General features: G+C 37.0%; 2 pseudogenes; both read left to right on the top strand.

The window, feature by feature from the left end:
• The first annotated feature begins 8,036 nt into the window (after window positions 1–8,036).
• Window positions 8,037–9,676, top strand: LOC149234429 (F-box protein SKIP31 pseudogene; annotated as a pseudogene).
• Window positions 9,677–13,664: 3,988 nt separating this feature from the next.
• Window positions 13,665–14,933, top strand: LOC149234430 (F-box protein SKIP31 pseudogene; annotated as a pseudogene).
• Window positions 14,934–17,080: the final 2,147 nt, after the last annotated feature.

The following is a 17,080-nucleotide window of genomic DNA, read 5'->3' on the forward strand; positions in this document are numbered from 1 at the left end:
TCAAACCTACAACACAGCAGCCCAAGACATCTTCAGATTTCAAAAGGGTTGACTTTGAAGTATTGGCAAGGGATATTCATCCCATAGACCAAATAGAATTGCATAAACAGGCTGGAGAGATGATATACTCCACCCTTACAGGTAAAGCCATAGCTGCCCATCAGCTACAAAACTCATTGAACAACATCTCGGCACAGTTTCAGTTGGAGAAGGCCTCCTCACAGGCCAAGGATACTAGGATTAAGTCTTTGGAAGACTTATTTATTGTGTTGGGATATGATCCCAAAGATATTAAAGCTACAGAGCAGCTCGTAAAGAAGAAAAATGATGATATTGTTGCACTTAAGAAGCAATTGAAGATACCTCAGCTGCAACATCCTCAAACACTTGAAGTATTAGAGAGACAAACTAGACATGAAGAGTTCATGGACTTGGTCCTAAAACTTAATAATCAACTAAGAGAGACAGAGAAAGAATTGTGAAACTTGATCCAACTAATACAAACTTACATTGCCACAACTTCTACAAGTGTCATCCCTACAGTATCTACTGTAGTCCCTTCAACACTGGCAGCTTCACTAACACCTACAGCTCCACCTTCCGCATCATTGCCAATTACAGCAAAGTCTACAATAGCAGGAGCATCAGAAGAAAAAACAACAGAGTTAGTTAGATGCATGGAGGAAATGTCTATTCAGGCTACAGAAATGAACAAATTGAAGGAAAAGGTGGCAATTTTAGAAATTGACTACAAACTTGCCCAAATTATGCAAAAGGAAGAGGCACAAAAGGCTAGTAGAATGAGTGAAAGAGTCAAAGCTATGGAGAAAGACATAACATGGAAAAACCCCTTGGGAAAGCCAAGGAACTATTATGGGCCAATATCATTGACTTCGTCAAGGATATTTGGCCATCTATTCATGTTATTTTTTAGCAGATAGAATTGATAAAGATAGCTATAGGAGCTATCCAAAAGGTCAAGGAGGAATTGGGTGACATGCCTAAGGATGCCAATAGACTCATCCACTTCCTTAACAGCAAAAACAGATATGAGCTTCATGAGTTGGATATAGAAGACAGAACTGAAACCATTTTGGAAATAAGGAAGGTCCTTTCCAAGAGAAACCTAATGCTAAACTTGGAAGAAAAGTGCCAGAACATGCAGGTAGCCATTGATAGATTCATGGCTAAATTCCAAATTTTGAGGGAGAAAGGATTTCCTAGTCCATTGGTCATTAATGACAAACTTATGACACAGCTGGACTATGATAATAAAATCAGGCAGTTGGCTAAAGAACAAGCTAGAACTTAAGCAATAAAAGCACCGCCAATAGACAAAGTTTTGTATAATACATTTGAGAACTTGTTTTTCCTCCAGCATGAGATAAAACACTTGTTCATCACCAAGCCAAATTTTTCCAAGTATACTGAGGCTGATGAGATATATAGGTGAATGATAAATGTCAAGTTATCTGATGTTGAATGGTGGGAAAAGATGACTGATTTACTGTAAGGAATTTATAATAAAAAAGTTATTGTGCAGTAAAAATAGAACAGCCAGGTAAACAGATGAAAACAGGTCAGCATGGATAAAGAGTATCAGTGTCAAATATTATCAGGTGAAAGGTAAAAGTTAAAGAATATTCCAGCGTAAAATACCACAATAGCAAGCTAGCATAAAGGGCTTAAATCCAACCATAAAATCCAGTAGTACCACAATAAAAGGGACAGCATGAAACAGTTCAATAGTTGTCTCTATCTTCCTGCAAGAAGATATTTTGTATTTCCTAAATTAAATCTGAAGTTTGTTTTAAGATATTTTGTAATAATTTATGTATAAATACTTCATAATTCGAAGTATGTAGGGTGGATTTTTAGACATTTCTATAGACCTTTTTTATCAAAAGAATGTAAACTTATTGTATCACTGACTGGACTAGCAAGCTAGATTAAAGAATAAAGATAAGACATTTCACGGGATTCATGTGTAGAGCGAAGTGCAAACAAGTATTTTCTCTTGTGTTGTTATCTTTCTTAAAAATTTTCCACAATCTTTAATGTATTTCTGTATCTGAATGTTATAATATGGATTGATATCTCAAAATTTGCTTCATTGCACTCTATTTTAACTGTCATGCATTTAAATGTTTTCTGCTAATTATCTAAGTTAAGGAATTCTTGATTTCTCCTTAGTTTAGGTTGTCTCCTTGTAATCTATAGCAAAGGATTCTTAATCGCCCTTTGTTTCCGATTATCCTCTGTTCCTCGTTTTGATCCCGGTCGGACAATTCTTAATTTCTCCCTCACCCTGGTTAAAACCATTTCACCCATTTGGCCCAAAGACCTGCACATTACTCTGCTAGCTTGCCCTTTTAACACTCCCTTTAGTGAGTTAATTCCAGTTCTGCTACCCTTCTTTGACTCCATAGCCTAATGGTCCAAAGTCATCATTCTATCCATTTCTTTTAAGGATTCCGCCATCCAACCTTCAATAAAAATAAAAAACCCCTGAACCTTCAGAACTAGCCTAAAATCCCAGCAAACAAAGCTAAATCATATACAGAGAGTCCTCTCTGAGCCATAGTTTGGCTAGAGCCTATGCTTAAAAGTTGGTTTGTGGTTACCTCGGTCGTTTCCTTCTTCTAAAAACTTCTAGGGAAATGTTCTGAGTGATAACATACTGGCGACCATACTGGGGAATCGAATCCTCAGTCCTAATAAAGCTTTAAGGAAATCCTAAATCTTCATTCTAAGCCTCTTAAAGTCATTTGTTAGAAGTTTCTTGAAAAAATATCATAAACAACAACTAAAAAGTTTGAAATTCTGGCTTCAAGGAAGACTCATTTTACTAGGGCTAATCCAACCCAAACCCTTCCCTAGTAGTTGATAATCCCAACCTAATTTCAAGAAAATCCAAAATAGAAGAAACTTCAGTTAGTCAGATCCCATTAGTTAAAGCTAATTCGTGTCCTGATGAGTGGTTATTTTTAGAAGAACTTCCCTTTGATGTGCCATTTGAACAGTCATTATTTAGAACAAAATTCGAAAATGCACTCAATGAAACTGTTCTAGATCCTAACTTTATTGCAGACCTTGAAGTTCAACAGGCCAATAAATCCATTGACGAATACATCCTGAAATCTCCACAGTCATCCATTAATACTTCCACAGCCCCTGAGCTTTCTGAACAATCATCCATTACGTTGCATTCACCATTGTTCCCTTCAACTTCATCAATAATACCTTTTGAAGTCCATTCTTCACCACCATTTGTACCTACTCTTCCTCACCAACCTATCATCTCCCATTCATCACCTGCTATTCCTAGTTCTTCATCCTTTCTTCATCCACATCTTAACCCCTCCCAGCTTACAACCATGGCAAATAGATATGCTCCTCTTGTTTTACCTGCCCAACTTGGTGCTATGCCAGTAGACTACCAAAGTAAAATTGTTCAATTTGATGGCACAAGACATTACACTGCTCAGCAACATGTCAACAAGATAACAGATTACTTTGAGTTGCACGAAATTGACACAGATAATGTTCAAATGAGACTCTTTGCCCAACCTTTAGCTAGTGATGTTAGGAAATGGTTTAGAGCATTGTCTGTTAATAGCATTGATAGTTTAGAAGCATTTCATCAAAAAAATTTGAATAGATGGGAAAAGAAAAAGAATCCCTTACAAATCCTTTCAGAATATGAAAATATTAGAAGGGGACCCAATGAGACCATTCAAAATTACTGCACTAGATTCAATAGTATATATAACGCCATCCCAATTAATCTTAGACCCCCACCTGACTTAGCATTAATAAATTTCCCTGATGGTTTTGACACAGATATGGCATACCAACTTAAGGAAAGAAACCCCCCAACATTAGAAGAAATGCAAAGTGTAGCTGTTAGTGTTGAAGCTAATTTGTTAGCTAAAAGGGCTAGAGTTAGAAATGAAAAAAGAGGAACTGCTAAGGATGAAACTTCACCATCTGACATTAAAATAGATAGTTTAGCCAAAATTATGGAAATACTAATGGATAGAATAGATAACATAGAAAGGAAACCCCAATGGGATAACCAACAAGCACCTCTAGTTAGAAACCCAAATTTTAGAAAAAACCAAAATCAAAACATTGGGAAAAATGGACCGGATCAGAACATTAGGCCTCCTTTTCAAGAAAATTATGCAGAAACATCCCATCTTGAAGATCCAGAACAAGACACACAAATCAACTTAATGGGAATAAATGATGAGGACACTATTTTTCTAACCCAAGATGAGCAGGAACTGCATATGTTGCAGCAATTACAAATCTAGTCTGGAGAGTCATTTGATTACAAATAGGGATATGATTCTGCCATTTTTGAAGTACATAAACTGTATAATCGAAGAAGCAGAAAGAATGTTGATGTCCCTACCCAAACCATGATAACAGTGCAAAGTCATCCCAAGAAAATAAAAGAAGCTCCTATTTCAAAGATCCTCCAAATTCTCCCTAGGCAGAACCCAAATCCTTATGGTCCCACCATTGTAGATATAACCTCAGATCAACCTTCTGCTGATCAACCATCCACCTCAATTCCACCTAAGGAACCATTGGACAAAACTCAAAACACCAGATCTGAAAATCCACATAAAGAGATCCTCAATAAAGGAAAAGAAGACAGGTCTACTCAAATCTCTGCTTCAAAAATTCAAAACCTTCAAACAATACAAGTTTCTTCACCCTTCAATCTGGGAGCAAAGATAGCAAAGCTAAAGATCTCAATTCCTTTAACAGAACTAATCAAGAATGAAACTTACAAATCACAGATAAACCAGACCTTAAACATTGTTGAAAATGAGGATTTTGTCAACTTGTTTGATGACCAACTAGAATTCATATTTGGTCAAAATGTTAATGGCAAACCATTAGAAGGAGGAGTTCCACATTTTTTCATCAGCCTTGGTATCCATGACAAAATTCTACACAATGAAATGTTGGATTTAGGGGCCTCTCACAATTTAATGCCCAAATCAGTAATGGAGAAATTAAACCTAGACATTATAAGGCCTTACAAAGACTTATTCTCATTTGACTCCAATCAAGAAAAGCGTCTAGGATTGATTAAATACATGTGTGTTACTTTACTCCAATATCTTACCCAAAGCATCCTGATGGATATTGTAGTTTCTAAAATCCCACCAAAGTATGGCATGTTCTTATCCAGATCATGGGGAGCCAAACTTTAGGGATCCTTACAACTAGATATGTCATATGCAACAATCTTTGTGTTTGGACAACCTAAGAAACTATACCAAGAAACCTTAATGAAATATACGTTAAGTAGTCAGGATGGGCCTCAAAACATTCCCATCTACTCCATTCACTCAGATATCGATTCTTTTATCCTATATAATGTTGATCAAACACCAGAAGAAATTTCAGACAATATTAATACAGAACCAAAAGAAATTGCAGTTTCTACACAAAATGAAACTAACCAAACTTCAGAACTTTTCAATAAACAAGATGATCAAACTGCTATAAATAATGAAAAGTTTGTTGCACCAGATAGTGAAAATTATGAGCATGAGATATTATGGCATCTAGAATTTGATGGGTCAGTCAATAAGTTAGGTGCAGGAGCAGAAGTGTGGATATATAATTTGGAGAATAATCACTCAGAAGGCCATGCATATAGATTAAATTTTAAATGCACTAATAATATGGCCGAGTATGAAGCATTAATTTTAGGTCTTAATTTAGTTAGGAATTTAGGAGCTAAAAGAGTTTCTATCATGGGAGACTCTGAATTGATTATTAAAAAAATTGATGTTGTATATATGACAAAGGACCCTAGATTAAGTTGCTATAGAGGAACTATTGTAGAAATACTTAACTCTTTCCTAGAAACAAAGCTTGCAGTAATCCCTAGAAAACACAATATGCAAGCCAATATTTTAGCTATGTTTGCCAGCACTTGAAAATTACCCTTCCAACCTAAGCATCAGTACACTGCTAAAGTTAGGCGTAGACCTGCAATTCCTGACGATTTGAAGAATTGACCAATATTTTCTAATGACAAATAGATAAATAAATTTTTACTTTCAGAAGAAGAGTTTGTAAAGAACAATATAGATACTGATACATCCATAGATCCTGACACTAAGGATGAGTTAGAAATAAATAAGATAGAAGGTGACGAACTAGATAGAGTCAATCCAACTAAATTTACTAAATCAGATGTAGATGACTTAGAGCAAATTGAGATTGATGAAATAATCAGTAAAGAAACCGAAGTAATTAATCTCAAGGATAGATTCCTACCAAAGGGATTAACCCCCTTGGAAGATTTATTTGATTCAAATGATGTTTGTAGGAAACGTAAAATAGAACCATTAAGGTCTGACATAGAGTAATGTAATATAGGCACCGATGAAAATCCTAAATTAATCAAACTTTCAAAATCATTACCTCCAACTAAAAAAGCAAAGTACATTGAATTGTTGAAAGAGTTTCAAGCTGTCTTTGCTTGGAGTTATGAGGACCTTAAATATTATGACACCAACATCATCCAACACACAATCCCCATTAAAGAAAATCAAAAGCCTTTCAAACAAAAACTTAGAAGGAACAATCCTATTTTATTACTTGCAATTGAGAAATAAATTCAAAGGATGTATGATGCCAGAAAAATTACACCAATCAGATTCTCTGATTGGGTCTTGGTGCCAACTAGAAATAAAATTGGTGAGATCAGACTATGTGTGGATCTCAGAAACCCTAACAAAGTGTCACTAAAAGACAATTACCCTCTCCCAAAAATGGATCACATTTTACAGAGAGTAGTTGGATCAACCAGAATCTCATTGTTGGATGGGTTTTCTGGTTACAATCAAATCTTGGTTCATTTTGATGACCAACCCAAAACCGCCTTTACTACTCCTTCGGGCACATTTATGTATGTGAAAATTCCCTTTGGGGTAATGAATACAGGAGCCACTTTCTAGAGGGCTATGGATATAGCCTTTGCAAAAGAAATTCATGATTTCCTTGTGATATATCTAGATGATATTACTATATTTTCAAAATATAACAATCAACATTTGGATCATCTAAGACAAGTTTTTATTAAATGTAGGAAATTTGGAATCTCCTTGAACCCCAAAAAGTCTTTGTTTGGGTTAGAAGAAGGAAAGTTGTTAGGTCACATAATTTCAAAACATGGTATAAGAATAGATCCTAAAAGAATAGAAGCCATCTTGCAAATACAACACCCGAGGAACATTAGAGAGTTACAAGCTTTTTTAGGAAAAATTAACCTTCTTAGAAGATTTATATCTAATCTAGCAGAATTAATTAGATCACTTAACAATATGCTGAAAAAATATTCGACCATAAAATGGATTGTTGAGGCTAAAAAATCCTTTGAAGACATTAAACTGGCATTTGTTAGAGTCAGTCTATACATCCCTCCGTCATAGATCATTTCTCTTATTGCATTTCATTTATAGGTGTCTCATTCAGCTCTTTCATTTGCATTCTGTTAGGGGACATGCCAATATCTAACGGAAGGGTCTTGTCATGTATCTGATGGCTTGTGTCTAATCATTAAAGTTCATCAAAATTCATCAAATTCAATGTTTCAGTCATTCATAGTCATGGATGGTCTTTTGGTCAGAAAAGAGTTTTTTAGGTCTAGGGTTTTGTTGATCTAGTCTTCAAAATGCCAAATAATACCAGCAGACGCATGAGAGGTTCCAAATCAATTTCCATTGCAAAATCCCATCGTCAATAATGCTTGAGAATGATTCTTCCTCAAAACTCTATTTTAAAGAAGAAATCATCAAATTTGTTTTTAAATATGTAATTTTTCAAAGTTTTTAGTCATGAAATGTTTCAGGTGCCACCCTGATCCTTTGCCAAAGTCCACTGCCAATCATCCCTGCAAGCAGACAAAATAAGTTCATCATCAGTCCTAAAGTCAGAGGAAACAAGAAAACAGAGTACATTTCAAAATGTGAAAGTGCCAAAGTTCTGCAACGTAAACAATGGGTTTTGCAAATCAAAGAATCAAAGTCCAGGCTATAAAAGATATTTTTTGTGTTTCAACATCTCATCCACATACCAAATACATCAAAGAAGCCAAAGTGAAACGTGGAGGAGCGAAATTGAGTGTGAAAGTCGAAACTGTGGTGAAGACAGTGTGCGCGACACGTTGGGCCTCTGTCGCGGCACATCCACAAGACGCGGCGCACTGGGCGTGAACACTCAGTGTGTTTTTACATAGGCGCGGTGAATTGGTGAGGCGTGGCGCATTGGGCCTACCGCGTGGCGCATACAGCCAGAGGCCCAAAACTGCTCACAATTCCTCCAAATTGCCACTAACTCGCACGGATTTGCCAGGAAAATTCAAGATCGAGTTCCTCAAAGTCTATTGATTAGGAGGAGTGAAAAGTGGAGGTTGATGTAGAGGAACTTGCAGAGTATGATGTTGGCACAGTAATGAAGCATAAAGTAGAAGCTTTAGGAAGTAGTTCTCGGCTTTTGAAACAGAAACATTACACGGAGAATGGGTCTTTTAGCAAGATACCTACAGAAATTTATCCAAACATATTCAAGTTCCTCTCTCCAGAAGACCTAACTAATTGTGCATTAGCGTGTCAGTTCATGAGGGTTGCAGCATCAGAAGAATCTCTTTGGAAGTGATTGTATTGCATAAGGTGGGGTTTACCTGAGTTAGACCATGGAAAATTGCGAGAATGTGCTTGGAAGAAACTCTATATTGAGCGTGACACGGTAGACACGATGGAATTTGTTCAAGGTTGTCCCATTGAATTTCAGGAGTACTACATACAAATGCAAGCAGCCAAACGCAGTTACACTCCTCATCGTTTAATGTTGAAGGATGATATCATGATTCCTGATACAACAATGGGTGATCAAATTAATCAGTTGAAGCAACATCATGGTTTGCCTGATGTTTTCACAGGTGCCCATGTATGCTCTAGAAGTACATGCACATACTCTCAAAATTGGTGACATTTTTCTATGTGAAAAAAAAACAGGATTTGTGCATGTGTGTGATCATACATGCCAAGAAACAGTGGTAGATGCAGCCAATCAACTTTTAGTCTGCCTTATTTCTGGTCGTTGTTCTGACAAGTGGATTTCCACTGCAGAAGAGGAAGTTGATCCTGGATATCAACAAGCTGATTATGCTGCAGCGGATGAAGCAGAGCCATTGACAGGTGATGGGCAACTTGGGGCTCTAGTTGGCTTCATCTATACCCTATTCTCTCTAGTTTATTGCCAAATCCAAAATCGTACTTGTTTCTCCATGTTGTTGCCTGGGCCTTCTTCACAGTCATTAAGATAATCAAGATCTACCTAAACATTAACCAGGTATTCTTCAGAACAGTCTCCAGAGAATCACAGATACAAGTTGCATGGCCCATCTTCCACTGAAGCTCCTTGCAAACAATTCTTTGTCTCGACTCTGCCAGTCAAAGTATCCATTTCATTCCAGACTTCTCCTGACTAGGGCAAGATATCAATAAGTAGCCTATATTTTCTTCTTCTCCTTATGCATGCACGCACATATTTTTTGGGATATAACTGTAATGATGAAAAAGAACTGGAAGACACATTAAGGAAAGGTGAAAATTCAAAGGCCAAAAGTCAAAATTAAAATGAAGAATATCTGCCACAGCATAAAGATAGGAACCGATTTCCTATTTTGTCCTCAGTCACGATTTCATGGGATCCACGCTACAGTTTTTGCCTTTTAATTGGTCATCAGAGAAATTCCAGTGGAACGTTGTTCTGTCTTTAGAACAGATGAATGGCTCTTTTTCTATCTTTATAATTTCAGTTGAAACAGCTCCCTATTTTCATCGATCTGTTTTCCCACCTCTGAGTTTATTTATTGTATTGTAAATAATTTGTAAAGGGGCGAAGTTCTGGAAAAAGTGTGGAAGAAAAACTCAGCGCTTCACTGTACAGTTTGGCTAGGAAATTAATAAAATGATGCAGCTCTGATTCATGAGATTCATGTGGTATGAGTTTAGCATATGTTTTTTCTTTCTGTGTCATATGTATCTTGTTATGTTTTACAGTTCATTCATAATCATTTCCAGTTGAATGCTTTTAAGTAAGAAAGGTAGAATCCAGCTTACTGCTCTACCTTGGGAAGGCATTCATGATTTGTGTCTCTTCTTCTGTTTGAAAAGGATTCATTTATTATGCCCTTTTCAACCTCTCAACAGTCTTTCCACTCCATATTATTTAAATTTGATTGCTAAACCTCCTGCCTATCTTGCCTCATGAAATACTCTGTGTCTTTGATTTAATTTCCCAGCTCATGCTGTCCTTTGTCCCATACAACCCAGAAAATTCAGTCATTCAATAAATTACCTCTTTCATATTTATTTACTAGCCTAAAATCAGTTCCCATTTTAAGTCATCTCAAGCCCCATTGAAACACTTTTCGCTGAGATTGACCTGGAGAGAGCCCTCTCCTGTCCTCGTAGGGCTAGCTATGAGGCTGAGCGTGGTTTGATGTGGACCTAGAACCTTGCCTTTTTAGCCTGAGGCAAATCTAGGCCCTAACATAGTGGCGACCATACTGGGGAAGAAAATGGTTTTCTTGTTGATGTCATTTGTTTTATAGCTATAGACGGAGCCTGAAGTTATGCCAGGTAGCCTTCGAAACGCTTTTGCTTTTCATTAGCAAAAGTAGATAAACGCTGCTTCAGTCAATCTATGGTCTAGCTTGTAAACGTGACATCTAATTTGTTAATTGCCCCAGTACATGTATCAAGTTCAGATCTGATTGTTGATGGTGGACAACGATCATACATAAGAAGGCTGAAATCATTCATCGGGCGACTCCATTCACTGAAAAATCTAGAAATCAATGCTTCATGGTGACTCCACTGCAGGAAGATTAGTAGCTTTAAGATTTTCAAGATGGAACGGGTTGCAAGAAGATACGCTCCTATGAGCCGAGATCACATCCCAGGATTTCTGAATAAAATTCCCAAGGTGGATTGGCTTCAGAATTTACCTATGTTCAGAAATGTGGAAGGTAATGATGCTGCTCTTCATCTAGTGAAATTTCACATTCATGTGCATAAATTAAAGATCATTTTCCCTGAAGACTATTTGATGAAAATGTTTATGGCTACTTTCAAAGATGAAGCCCGATCTTGGTATGAAAGTTTTCCACTTACTTCTATTTATTGTCTAAAATATTTTCATACAATATTCTTTGAAAGGTATAAAGAATCTTGTCCATCCTTGATATTAGTGCAGAATTGTTGTGAACACATTAGTAGTTTCATTGAAAATCTTGAGAATTTTTATGGAGATAATGAATTGATGGACGGAGAAATCATGGAAGCATTGTATGAAAATTTGTTTCAGCAACATACAGAAATCTTAGAGGATACTTATCAAGATCAGTAGGTTGAAGATTTCCATATTGCTGAAAATGATGAAAGAAGAAGTTTTATTTCAGATCTGGTTGAAATAAAAGATGATACGCAGGAAAATGATGTTCCAATCTCAGATAATGGGAGTGATAAATCAAATCGAGAGATAGATTGTGATGAGGATAAAAATGTTGTTCCTGATCTCATAAAAGAGAGTTGTATTGTTGAGGCTACCTCAAATGAAGAAAACAGAGTTACAGACCTAAACGATCTCATCCCACTGGAACTAGATCTTCACGAGGAGGTAGTTCATTCCCTTTATAAAAAACAAGACGAGATCTTCGCTCAAGTAAGTGAAAAAGTTTCCTTGGATGAATCGTTGGTAGATGATAGAAATGTCATGTTTGAGTATCAAGAACCATCTGAAGTTTCTTTTCTTATGATTGATGAATGTAATGAGGAACATGATAATCTGGCTGTTATATCATATGAAGATGATCAAAAATATATTCAGACTACAGAAGATCAGAACATTCAGGACTGCCTTTCAGATTCTTCTTCATATGTCTCATGTTTTGAAATGTTTTTCGAAGAAGAGATCTGCTTATCTACTTGTTCAGAATTTTTTGAGGACCAAGAACATACTTTTACTGAAGTACATTATGAAGGAAGATCAGAATCAAAAGAAAAAGACACCTTGTTTCTTCAGCAGGAGGTAAATCTTCATGTTTTTCAAGATCCTCTGGCAAATCTGTTGCAGTCAGCAGTGAAGGTGATTATTGCAGTATTCAGTGATGAAGGAGATCATGGTCAATTATGTTTTTGGATGCCCAGTTACCAATATCTATTGTTGACCAGAAGATCTGATCAGGAGAATCAATCAAGAAGGCATCTGCTTGATTGGTTACATTGGAAGGCTCACTACACATGATTGTACATATTCCATCAGTAGGCAGTTCATTGTCATTATGATTTGAAACCCTCGAGTCTTGATGGACTGCTGCCATTAAAAAGCTTTGTAAGTAATTGTTTTAGTTAAGTCAGTCATGAGTCATTTTCAAGTCAGTTTTCAGTCTTGTTATTGAGTTAGTTTGTGTCGGTTTTCAGTCATGCATTTTAGCTTGAGTTTTGACTCCATAGCCCAATGGATGAAAGGCACTGTCTAGCTCTTCCAAAGATCTGCTGTTCTTGGCACCTCCTTGGAGCTACCATCCCCATTGGAGCCAATGTTAGAGTCAGTCTATACATCCCTCCGTCAGAGATCATTTCTCTTATTGAATTTCATTTTTAGGTGTCTCATTCAGCTCTTTCATTTTCATTCCATTAGGGGACATGCCAATATCTAACGGAAGGGTCTTGTCATGTATTTATTGGCTTGTGTCTGATCATTAAAGTTCATCAAAATTCATCGAAGTCAATGTTTCAGTCATTCATAGTCATGGATGGTCTTTTGGTCAGCAAAGAGTTTTTTAGAGTTTTTTAGGTCTAGGGTTTTGTCAATTTAGTCTTCAAAATGCCAAATAATACCAACAGACGCATGAGAGGTTCCAAATCAGTTTCCATTGCAAAATCCCATCGTCAATAATGCTTGAGAACGATTCTTCTTCAAAACTTTGTTTTGAAGAAGAAATCATCAAATTTGTTTTTAAATATGTAATTTTTCAAAGTTTTTAGTCATGAAATGTTTCAGGCGCCACCCTGATCCTTTGCCAAAGTCCACTTCCAATCATCCCTGCAAGCAGAAAAAATAAGTTAATCATCAGTCCTAAAGTTAGAGGAAACAAGAAAACAGAGTACATTTCAAAATGTGAAAGTGACAAAGTTCTGTAATGTAAACAATGGGTTTTTCAAATCAAAGAATCAAAGTCCAGGCTATAAAAGATATCTTTTGTGTTTCAACATCTCCTCCACATACCAAATACATCAAAGAAGCCAAAGTGAAACATGGAGGAGTGAAATTGAGTGTCAAAGTCGAAACTGTGGTGAAGACAGTGTGCACAGTGCATTGGGCCTCTGTTGCAGCGCATCCACAAGATGGGGCACAATGGGTGTGAACACTCAGTGTTTTTTTACATAGGCACGACGCACTGGTGAGGCATGGCGCATTGGGCCTGCCGCGCGACGCATACAGCCAGAGGCCCGAAACTACTCACAATTCCTCCAAATTGCCACTAACTCGCACGGATTTTCTAGGAAAATTCAAGATCAAGTTCCTCAAAGTCTATTGATTAGGAGGAGTGCAAAGTGGAGGTTGATGTAGAGGAACTTGCAAAGTATGATGTTGGCACAGTAATGAAGCATAAAGTAGAAGCTTCAGGAAGTAGTTCTCGGCTTTTGAAATGGAAACATTACACGGAGAATGGGTCTTTTAGCAAGATACCTACAGAAATTTATCCAAACATATTCAAGTTCCTCTCTCCAGAAGACCTAACTAATTGTGCATTAGCGTGTCGGTTCATGAGGGCTGCAGCATCAGAAGAATCTCTTTGGAAGCAATTGTATTGCATAAGGTGGGGTTTACCTGAGTCAGACCATGGAAAATTGCGAGAATGTGCTTGGAAGAAACTCTATATTGAGCGTGACACGGTAGACACGATGGAATTTGTTCAAGGTTGTCCCATTGAATTTCAGGAGTACTACATACAAATGCAAGTAGCCAAATGCAGTTATGCTCCTCATCGTTCAATGTTGAAGGATGATATCATGATTCCTGATACAACAGTGGGTGATCAAATTAATCAGTTGAAGCAACATCATGGTTTGCCTGATGTTTTCACAGGTGCCCATGTATGCTCTAGAAGTACATGCACATACTCTCAAAATTGGTGACATTTTTCTATGTGAAAAAAAAACAGGATTTGTGCATGTGTGTGATCATACATGCCAAGAAACAGTGGTAGATGCAGCCAATCAACTTTTAGTCTACCTTATTTCTGGTCGTCCAATCAACTTTTAGTCTACCTTATTTCTGGTCGTTGTTTTGACAAGTGGATTTCCACTGCAGAAGAGGAGGTTGATCTTGGATATCAACAAGCTGATTATACTGCAGCGGATGAAGCAGAGCCATTGACAGGTGATGGGCAACTTGGGGCTCTAGTTGGCTTCATCTATACCCTATTCTCTCCAGTTTATTGCCAAATCCAAAATCGTACTTGTTTCTCCATGCTGTTGCCTGGGCCTTCTTCACAGTCATTAAGATAATCAAGATCTACCTAAACATTAACCAGGTATTCTTCAGAACAGTCTCCAGAGAATCACAGATGCAAGTTGTGTGGCCCATCTTCCACTGAAGCTCCTTGAAAACAATTCTTTGTCTCAACTCTTCCAGTCAAACTATCCATTTCATTCCAAACTTCTTCTGACTAGGGCAAGATATCAATAAGTAGCCTATATTTTCTTCTTCTCCTTATGCATGCACGCGCATATTTTTTGGGATATAACTGTAATGATGAAAAAGAACTGGAAGACGCATTAAGGAAAGGTGAAAAGTCAAAGACCGAAAGTCAAAATTAAAACGAAGAATATCTACCACAGCAGAAAGATAGGAACCGATTGCCTATTTTGTCCTCAGTCACGATTTCATGGGATCCACGCTACAGTTTTTTCCTTTTAATTGGTCATCAGAGAAATTCCAGTGGAACGTTGTTCTATATTTAGAACATATGAATGGCTCTTTTTCTATATTTTTAATTTCAGTTGAAACAGCTCCCTATTTTCATCGATTTGTTTTCCCACCTCTGAGTTTATTTATTGTATTGTAAATCATTTGTAAAGGGGAGAAGTTCTGGAAAAAGTGTGGAAGAAAAACTCAGCGCTTCACTGTACAATTTGGCCAGGAAATTAATAAAATGATGTAGCTCTGATTCATGAGATTCATGTGGTATGGGTTTATCATATGTTTCTTCTTTCTGTATCATATGTATCTTGTTATGTTTTACAGTTCATTCATAATCATTTCTAGTTGAATGCTTTTAAGTAAGAAAGGTAGAATCCAGTTTACTGCTCTGCCTTGGGAAGGCATTCATGCTTTGTGTCTCTTCTTCTGTTTGAAAAGGATTCATTTATTATGCCCTTTTCAACTTCTCAATAGTCTTTCCACTCCATATTATTTAAATTTGATTGCTAAACCTCATGCCTATCTTGCCTCACAAAATACTCTGTGTCTTTGATTTAATTTCCCAGCTCATGCTGTCCTTTGTCCCATACAGCCTAGAAAATTCAGTCATTTAATAAATTACCTCTTTCATATTTATTTACTAGCCTAAAATAAGTTCCCATTTTAAGTCATCTCAAGCCCATTGAAACACTTTTCGCTGAGATTGACCCAGAGAGAGCCCTCTCCTGTCCTCATAGGACTACCTACGAGGCTGAGCGTGGTTTGATGTGGACCTAGAACCTTACCTTTTCAGCCCGAGGCAAATCTAGGCCCTAATAGCCTTAACTAGAAAACCTGTGTTAATCAGTCCAAAATTTGACAGAGATTTCATCTTGTTTTCCTTTACTTCTGAGCACACAATAGTTGTAGTTCTATTGCAGAAAAATGACCAGGGCTATGAACAACCTATTGCTTTCTTTAGCAAAGCCCTGAGATATGCCCCCTTGAAATACAATATGATGGAAAAACAAGCATTGGCTTTAGTCAAAGCCATTAAGGACTTCAAGGTATACATCTTATATTCTCATATAGTAGCCTACGTTCCAAATTCAGTAGTCAAAGACATCCTAACTCAAGAAGGTCCAAATGGAAAGAGAGGAAAGTGGATTGCTACTATTTTAGAGTATGATATAGAAATCAAACCTACTAAGTTAATCAAGGGCCAAGGTTTAGCCAAGCTCATGGCTGAATCAAACTGTCAGAACTTGGATATAAACTTTATTGTAGCAATAGATAATGAAGAGGAGATGGCGACACCACTAATCAACCAGGCATTTATTGAATCTCCTTGGTATGCTAATATTATTTATGTTTTACAGAGCTTACAAACTCCTCCTGAATTATCTCGGACTAAAAGCAGGTTTTTAAAGATGAAATCCTTGAAATTTTGTATATTAGACAATGCTCTGTTTTGGAGAGATCATGAAGGTATTCTTCTTAATTGCTTATTAAAAAATGAATCTGACAAAGTTTTGCAAGAGTTTCATGCAGGTGACTGTGGAGGACACCTTTACTGGAAGACCACTGCAGATAAAATCCTTAGAGCTGGTTTCTACTCGCCTACCTTATTTGCTGATGTCAAAAAATATGTGACCTTCTGTCACGAATGTCAATTTTTTGAAGGAAAGAAAAATATTTTACCTTTACCTCTCAAGCTGCTAAAATACCTTTTCAACAATGGGGTTTAGACTTCATCGGTGAAATTCACCCACCCTCCTCTGCCCAACAAAAATGGATCCTCACAGCCACATATTACTTTACAAAATGGATAGAGGGCATACCTTCAAGGCAAGCCACAAACATTGTTATCATAACCTTCCTTGAAACCAATAATCAATCAAGAATTGGATTTCCAACTGAGCTCATTACTGATAATGCAACAGCCTTTAAATCCAAAAGAATGATAGATTTCTGTAATAAATATCATATCACCTTGGGCCATTCTACAGCCTGTTACCCTCAAGGAAATGGACAGGCAGAATCCTCAAACAAAAGCCTAGTAAAC

This window comes from Pinus tabuliformis, chromosome 8 (genome assembly GCF_031772625.1).
Source record: "Pinus tabuliformis cultivar Carrire ecotype Pingquan chromosome 8, CPIR1, whole genome shotgun sequence".
Classification (NCBI taxonomy): domain Eukaryota; kingdom Viridiplantae; phylum Streptophyta; class Pinopsida; order Pinales; family Pinaceae; genus Pinus; species Pinus tabuliformis.